The sequence below is a fragment of the Saccostrea echinata genome, unplaced genomic scaffold (genome assembly GCF_033153115.1).
Source record: "Saccostrea echinata isolate AGI-Se365-2 ecotype Australia unplaced genomic scaffold, CSIRO_AGI_Sech_v1 ptg000029l, whole genome shotgun sequence".
In the NCBI taxonomy this organism is placed as follows: domain Eukaryota; kingdom Metazoa; phylum Mollusca; class Bivalvia; order Ostreida; family Ostreidae; genus Saccostrea; species Saccostrea echinata.
The window spans coordinates 25,141,497-25,148,451 of NW_026889778.1; positions in this window are offsets into that span (position 1 = coordinate 25,141,497).

The following is a 6,955-nucleotide window of genomic DNA, read 5'->3' on the forward strand; positions in this document are numbered from 1 at the left end:
CATTTTCTTTGGGGGGCACTAACAACAAAAAATTCCTTGACAAGCTTAAAAAAAAAAAGGTCATCAGGCGTTTTTATTGAGGGGGCACAAGCATATAGTAGCTATGTTTTCTTTAGTATTCTATATTTCGGCAAAATTATTGGGGGCAACCCCCCCCCCCCGTTCCTACGGCCATGAAATAAAGTTTTACATGATTGCTAAGTAATAAAGACAATGCAATAAATTCTGCAAAGTAATTCAAATAGTTGAGGTAATTTTTACTTATGTGTAGACTGATTTACTAGTACTTTCATAATTATAAATATATTCTCCCATAAAATTAGAATAAATTCATGAAAAAGGAAATAATTTACCCTGAACATCTTGAACATGCAATACATTTTTGAGTCATTTAAGTTGTTAAAGACAAAATTCTCATTTGCCCAATTATATTTGAGATACATGTACTAATTAAGTGACATGTAAAGGTACTTGCAGATCTCTAATAAAATCTGAGAAATTAAATCAGCAGTGCTGTAGATCGAAACTCTTTAACCGTGGTGATGTTAACTGAGTCTACTATTATAGAAAAAATATTGCAAGAATTATACAGTATATCTTTTGTTACTCAATCATGGAAAGTGTAATACATATAACTATTAACTGATATGCTCATCTCTGATATAACCTGTTAATTAATCCTCCATTCATGCCAAAAGGTACAGTGTAATAGATTGTTTAGAATATCATTGGTGTATAATAATATTATTACTTTCTACTACATGTAATGTGTCGGCTAGTGTGATGTCACAGAGTTAACTTGATGCGCAAATAATGGGTAAGCAAGGAGGCTGATGCAGACCTAATATAATACTTGAATTTTGGCTTAATTTTTATTTCCAGTTATAGGAATATTTTTGTCATTAAACAGAAAGTTAGACTGTAAGTATGGGTACAAAAATGCGCATTGTCAAAAATGCTTCTTTTTTTGGCATTTGCAACAAAATGAAATTAATAGATAACATTTATCATCAACTTTTCTCCCCCCTTTTCAACCAAATTTCTATCCTTAAAAAAATTATGTGTAGCCTACAGCCTTTTTGCCTATATGGAATATACACCACAAAATATTTCCACACATCCTGCACCCAAACCCCACTTCTAACCCGATCAAAAATATTAATCTGGTCCCTTTGAATTTTTTAGCAGTTTGTAGCCCTTAATTCCTCTTTATTTTTGAAGATATTTCAAAATTGTTGCTATATTGGGCTTGTCCAAATCAACTTTATGTTTTATGTACAAGAAATCTAAGGGGGATGCTGTCAGATACATAAATTTGTATGTACATATATGCATGTATGTATCCGCTGCCATAGACATCAGAGATGTGATATCGTGGTTGGAGGGGGGGGGGGGTCCTCCCCTCCCCCAATTAATCTTTTACTATTAAAATTGTTCAGGAAAGGCTGGTTGGATTAGGCTGTGAAAAAAGTTTGAACCTAGAAACACCTTACTCCCATTTCCAACCCAACCCTACCCCACATATAATAGGAAATTAGAGTTAGTATTTCAGGTAAATTATCGAATATTTAATTTATCTCCGCAAGAACGATACCACCAGCCTAATATTATGCTATTCAGTATATATCTATGAATAAGCAGAGATTACAATTATTTTGTTCAAGTACATGTAATCAATTGTTAGGAACAAGTAAGTTGTAAGAACTTGTTTCCGATCCATTTGCTTATGTCAATAAAATATGTTCAAAACAAACAAACGATCTGTTGAAACTACAATTCGAATTTCCTCCATGCTAATAAGTATACGTAAGTCTTTATCAATGAATGAATACCAGACGTTAACCGCAAGATATTGGGTGCATAATATATAGTCAATGTATCATGAATAAGTATTTTTAAAAAATCATAATTTGTTATTACTTACCAAAATTTTGTCTGACTCCTATTTCTCCGAAGGTCGTAAAGGATACCGAGGATTTCCGAAAATTTTCGGAAGGCATTGCGCACGAAAACCTTGAAGTTGATGAACACGAAACTCTAAAGCTCATTTTCTCGTAAAAAATTTTATTCTATTTAGCAAATTATACATACCCAAAATTAGTGGGAGAACAATATCTAAAACTAAATACTAGGAGAAATAAGACATATATAGCAGATCTTATTTAATTTTGCAAGTTTTAGCTGGTCTACATAATGACGATATATAATAATACCAATATATACGTTGCTTGAAATTTAAATTTAAAAATTTCTATAATCATAAAATTTTGGCATATTTTTTGTATTTAAGGGACAAAAATATACTAAACTAAAATTAACTATTGTCAATTTAATATTAAAAAGTCATTAATTTTCTGTTCAGAGAGGGTCAAAATGTTAAGGCGACCGGTTTTGGTCCACTTATTCTACGAGGCTACTTAATGCCAATATATAAATATGAGCGGTCTCCTAAATGGCACAACCATATATATATATATATATATTTATACATATATACATTAATATTTATTCATGTTATTACCATTAAATAAGTATTATTATCCTAATTAGCTTATTACTTTCTCTTAGGAACCTGCATCCTAGCTACTATGCAAACATATACAATTCCTTGTATATCATCAGTATAACAAAATTAAAATGTTATGCTTCGGTCACATGCCGATAGTCGGGCGACCAAATTATTTTCGTATCCTCGGCTGAAAAAACATGATCGGCCGACACTAGTATCGGGCGACGCAGAGTAGTCACATTAATTCCTAGGAACACCGATATCTTTAAAAGTAAAAATATTTATATGTTGGCCAAACGTCGCCCGATCATCGTTCGCCAGGCCGCAGTTTGATTTTCATCTTCGGCCGGCAGTTGTACGAAAACTCAATTCCTAAATGTCGACCGACTGACGACCGACTTTAAAAACTGTATGCCGATGGTCGGCCTATGATCGAAAGTTGGTGGACGGACTATTCAATGAGTGCTTCAATTGAATCGGCCACAGACGCAAAAAAAAAAATAATAATAATAAATAAAAAAAATAACTTGACCCGACTGACATGCATAAAATTGGTCGGCCGACGAAAAAAAAATCGGACAAGACAACGGCCGATAATATGAAACTTATGTGGAAGCATCCTCAGGTAATGTTTGTTCAAATCATGACTCTGGGGGTAGGATGGGGCCACAGTGGGCTATCAAAATTTTACGTAGGATAATATAGGAAAAATCTTTAAAAATCTTCTTCTCAAGAACAGCAAAGCCATTATTGGTCATATTTATGGAAGCATCCTCAGGTAGTGTAGATTCAAATTTATTCAAATCAAAGTTTAACATAGGAATACATAGGGGAAATCATTAAAAATCTTCTTCTCAAGAACAGCAAAGCCATTATTGGTCATATTTATGGAAGCGTCCTCAGGTAGTTTAGATTCAAATTTATTCAAATCAAAGTTTAACATAGGAATACATAGGGGAAATCATTAAAAATCTTATTCTCAAGAACAGCAGAAACGTGATTGGTCATCATAAAATAAAAGCATCCTCAGGTAATGTAGATTCAAATTTGTTCAAATCATTATCCCACAGAGGGGCCAAACAAGGGATCATAGTTAAACAAAGGGCTAGAAAGGATATATTAATAAAAATTTCTTCTTTAGAAAACAAAGCCATTATAAGTCATATTAGTTCAAAAGCATCTTTTGTTGGTGTAGATTCAAGTTTGTTCATGCAAATCATACCCCCCCTCCCTCCCGCACTTTAATATTTAAACTTTTGAATACCGAACTGATTTCTTCTCTTTCCGATCCAAAGTGCTCAGGTGAGCGATGTGGCCCATGGGCCTCTTGTTTTTGGTGGATTTGAAAATGTAATTGGTGTGTAAATCACATTGACGTATCTCGTATGCTATTCATGCAACGTGATTCTGACGGTACGTTTTGTCGTCCTGTTCAGATTGTCGCCGGCGACAATGTGTACATACACTCACTGAGCATATTGTCGTCCATTAGTACATGTCGACAATGCATGATAATGTAGATATGACTAATCATTGCTTTGCTGTTGTTGAGACGAAAAAGTTTAAAGAATTTTCCTATTTATTCCTGTGTAAAACTTTGATCGCCCTTTGTGACCCCAACCTAGGCCCGGGGCTCATGAATAAAAGAAATTTGAATCTACACTACTTGAGGATGCTTCCATATAAACATCGTTAATCACGGGCCTACTGCTGTTCTCAATATTTGATCCAAAAATTTCAAAACGGGGAAAGGGGGGGGGGGGTGCGGTTCAGTTTTTTTTTGACAAGCCAAAAAAAAAATCGTTTGTGTTTGAAGAAGTGTTACTGTATAAGTAAAGTATATTATTTAATCATGAAATTTTACCTGTGGACAAAATTGAGAGTATATACAGGTTAAAAAAACCAGAATTTACAAAAGCAAAGAAAATGAAAAATCAAACGGAGGGGGCAGGGTGGGATCGGGGAGGGGGTGGGGTGCGCCGGTGCTAGATCCGCCTTTGATTCTTGAGAAGATTTTAAAAGTTTTTGTATACCCTATGTTCCAACGGAAAACTTTTATCACCAATTGTGGCCCCACCCTACCTATGGGGGTCATGATCTGAACAAAATTGATTTTGTTTTTGTTTGTTTGTTTGTTGTTTTAATATCCCACTTGCCGGTGGAGGGCCATAAATTTAGACCTATTTTCGGAACTCAGGGCCATTAAAAAGTGTGGGATCTTTTTCGTGTCAGAATCTAAAAAAATTAAAAGTACACTTCATGTGTGTACTTTCACAAAAGTATCATCTCTTCTGATCCAGAAGTTCTTGAGAAGAAAATTTTGAAAGAATTATTCTTAAATATTCTATTAAAACTTTGATCACCTATTATAGCCTCACCCTTTCCCAGACATGATCTGAATAAAAATGAATCTACACTTTATAATAAAGCTTTTACATACGTTTCAACTTTTCTGACACAATGGTTCTTGAGAAAATTATATAAAGATGTTACTAAATTTTCACTAATTAACTAATAATTAGTAACATCTAAATTTTCACTAATTCTTAACTATACATGTACTTTCTTGAAAGAGGTCATGACTATTAATTTGAACAAACTTGACTCCCTTTATCCACGTTTGCTTTCTGGTAAGTTTGGTTGAAATTGAAATTGGTCAGTAGTTCCTGAAAAAAAGCTGAAAATGTGAAAAGTTTACTGACAGACAAACGGACGACACAAGAAATGTGATCAGAAAAGCTCACTAGAGCTATCAGTTCAGGTGAGCTAAAATATGTAAACTCCTACACCAATTATATCGGCACTCGTATGAGAATTAAGCAAAAAAAATGAATTCCAGATAACATTTCTACTGAACAAATAACTTTCAATCTCATATCCATGTATGTATAACGAGAAAAAAAGAATAGACTGATTTTTTTTTTCAGATATCTCAAGAATTACGGTATTCTGACATATAATAGTCATGGAAATCAATGCTGGACACAATTTTCTCAGCAACACCATTTCTCCCTCAGTATTCTCTCTGTGTATGTGTGTCAATCTCTCTCCCTCTCTCTTTTCACGACCTTAGTAAATATTCAACACAATATATCGGCGACAAAATGTGCCAATGGTCACAGTACATATTGTCACCGACGACAAAACGCGCCGATGCTTGACTGTACAGTTTGTCTTCCATTACGCAGGAGGAAAAAAAGGCTCGTCTCGGTACACATTGTCGCCGTCGACAATATTTATCGATGGACTACGATATGTGCAGTCATGGTAGGTACATTTTGTCGCCGACGACAATATGCACAAAACGACAATATGTACCGTCACACCCCTCTTTTTAATGGCATGCTTAACGATACCTAAAACAATATAAGATCGTAATGTATACAATGTAGTAGCGACAACGGACCGATGACAACGGACTGAATTTTCGTATCTTGTCATGACAACGGACAAAAATTGAAATAAATCAAAATTTTCAGTTTTGATTTGTTCTCATTTTTTCTGTAAGGGCTTACAACGTGTCTTGACACTGTCTGCACCAATTGGTGTGTATATTATATTCTGTTTACGAAAACTATAACATCTCAGTAGGAAAACGAATCAAATCCATAAGTGATTTCAACAGAGTTAATGTCGCCAACGCAAACTCTTCTTTTATTACTTGCTTTTAACGGCTGAAATTCATACAGCACCACACAGGGTGTCAGCCCTGTTTCCCATTGAAATTTCAGACATAATTATAGATAATTTAACTTGGAAAAATGAAAAACTTCTTACAGCCTGTCTTCTCAAGTCATGACACCGGACGGATTTTATCATAATCTCACCTGTATGTTCATGACAACGAACCAGTTTCAGTGCTTAACTTTAAAGGTTTCTGACAACGGTACTGTCTGGGAACTTAACGTGTTCCTGGCCGTGACAATGTATCCAACAAAATTTTAACATATTACCTTTTTTTTTTTTTTTTTTTTTTTTTTTTTTTTGCCACCTGGCAATACTATAAGCCACCAAGGCAAATTCCCTAGGCCACCACGGGTTCTAATATAAAAAGAAGAAAAAAAAACCATATTTACCTTCCTTGTCTCGGTAAACGCGTCTGCTTAATCTCGCCCCTGTTCTTGAATGATAATTAGTGCTGCGCTTATCACGTGATTTCGCTGAGGGTAGATTACCATTCTGACGGGCTCTGATGGCTCCATATCTGGTTGAACAGTAAAACACTAGTACTTGCTTGTCCGTTTATGCGTCTGTTTTATACTACTCAGTTGATAGATGCGAATAATACCACGAGCAAAACATACCGTACCGCACGGATTTGCGCCGTTTTCGAGAGGCAGTGCATAAAGTTTACACTAGCACATGAAGTGGTGTTAAGGAGTAATTATGAGGTTGTGCATATACCATATTTTAAAATAAAGTCAAAGAATGATGCCTAGGTAACAT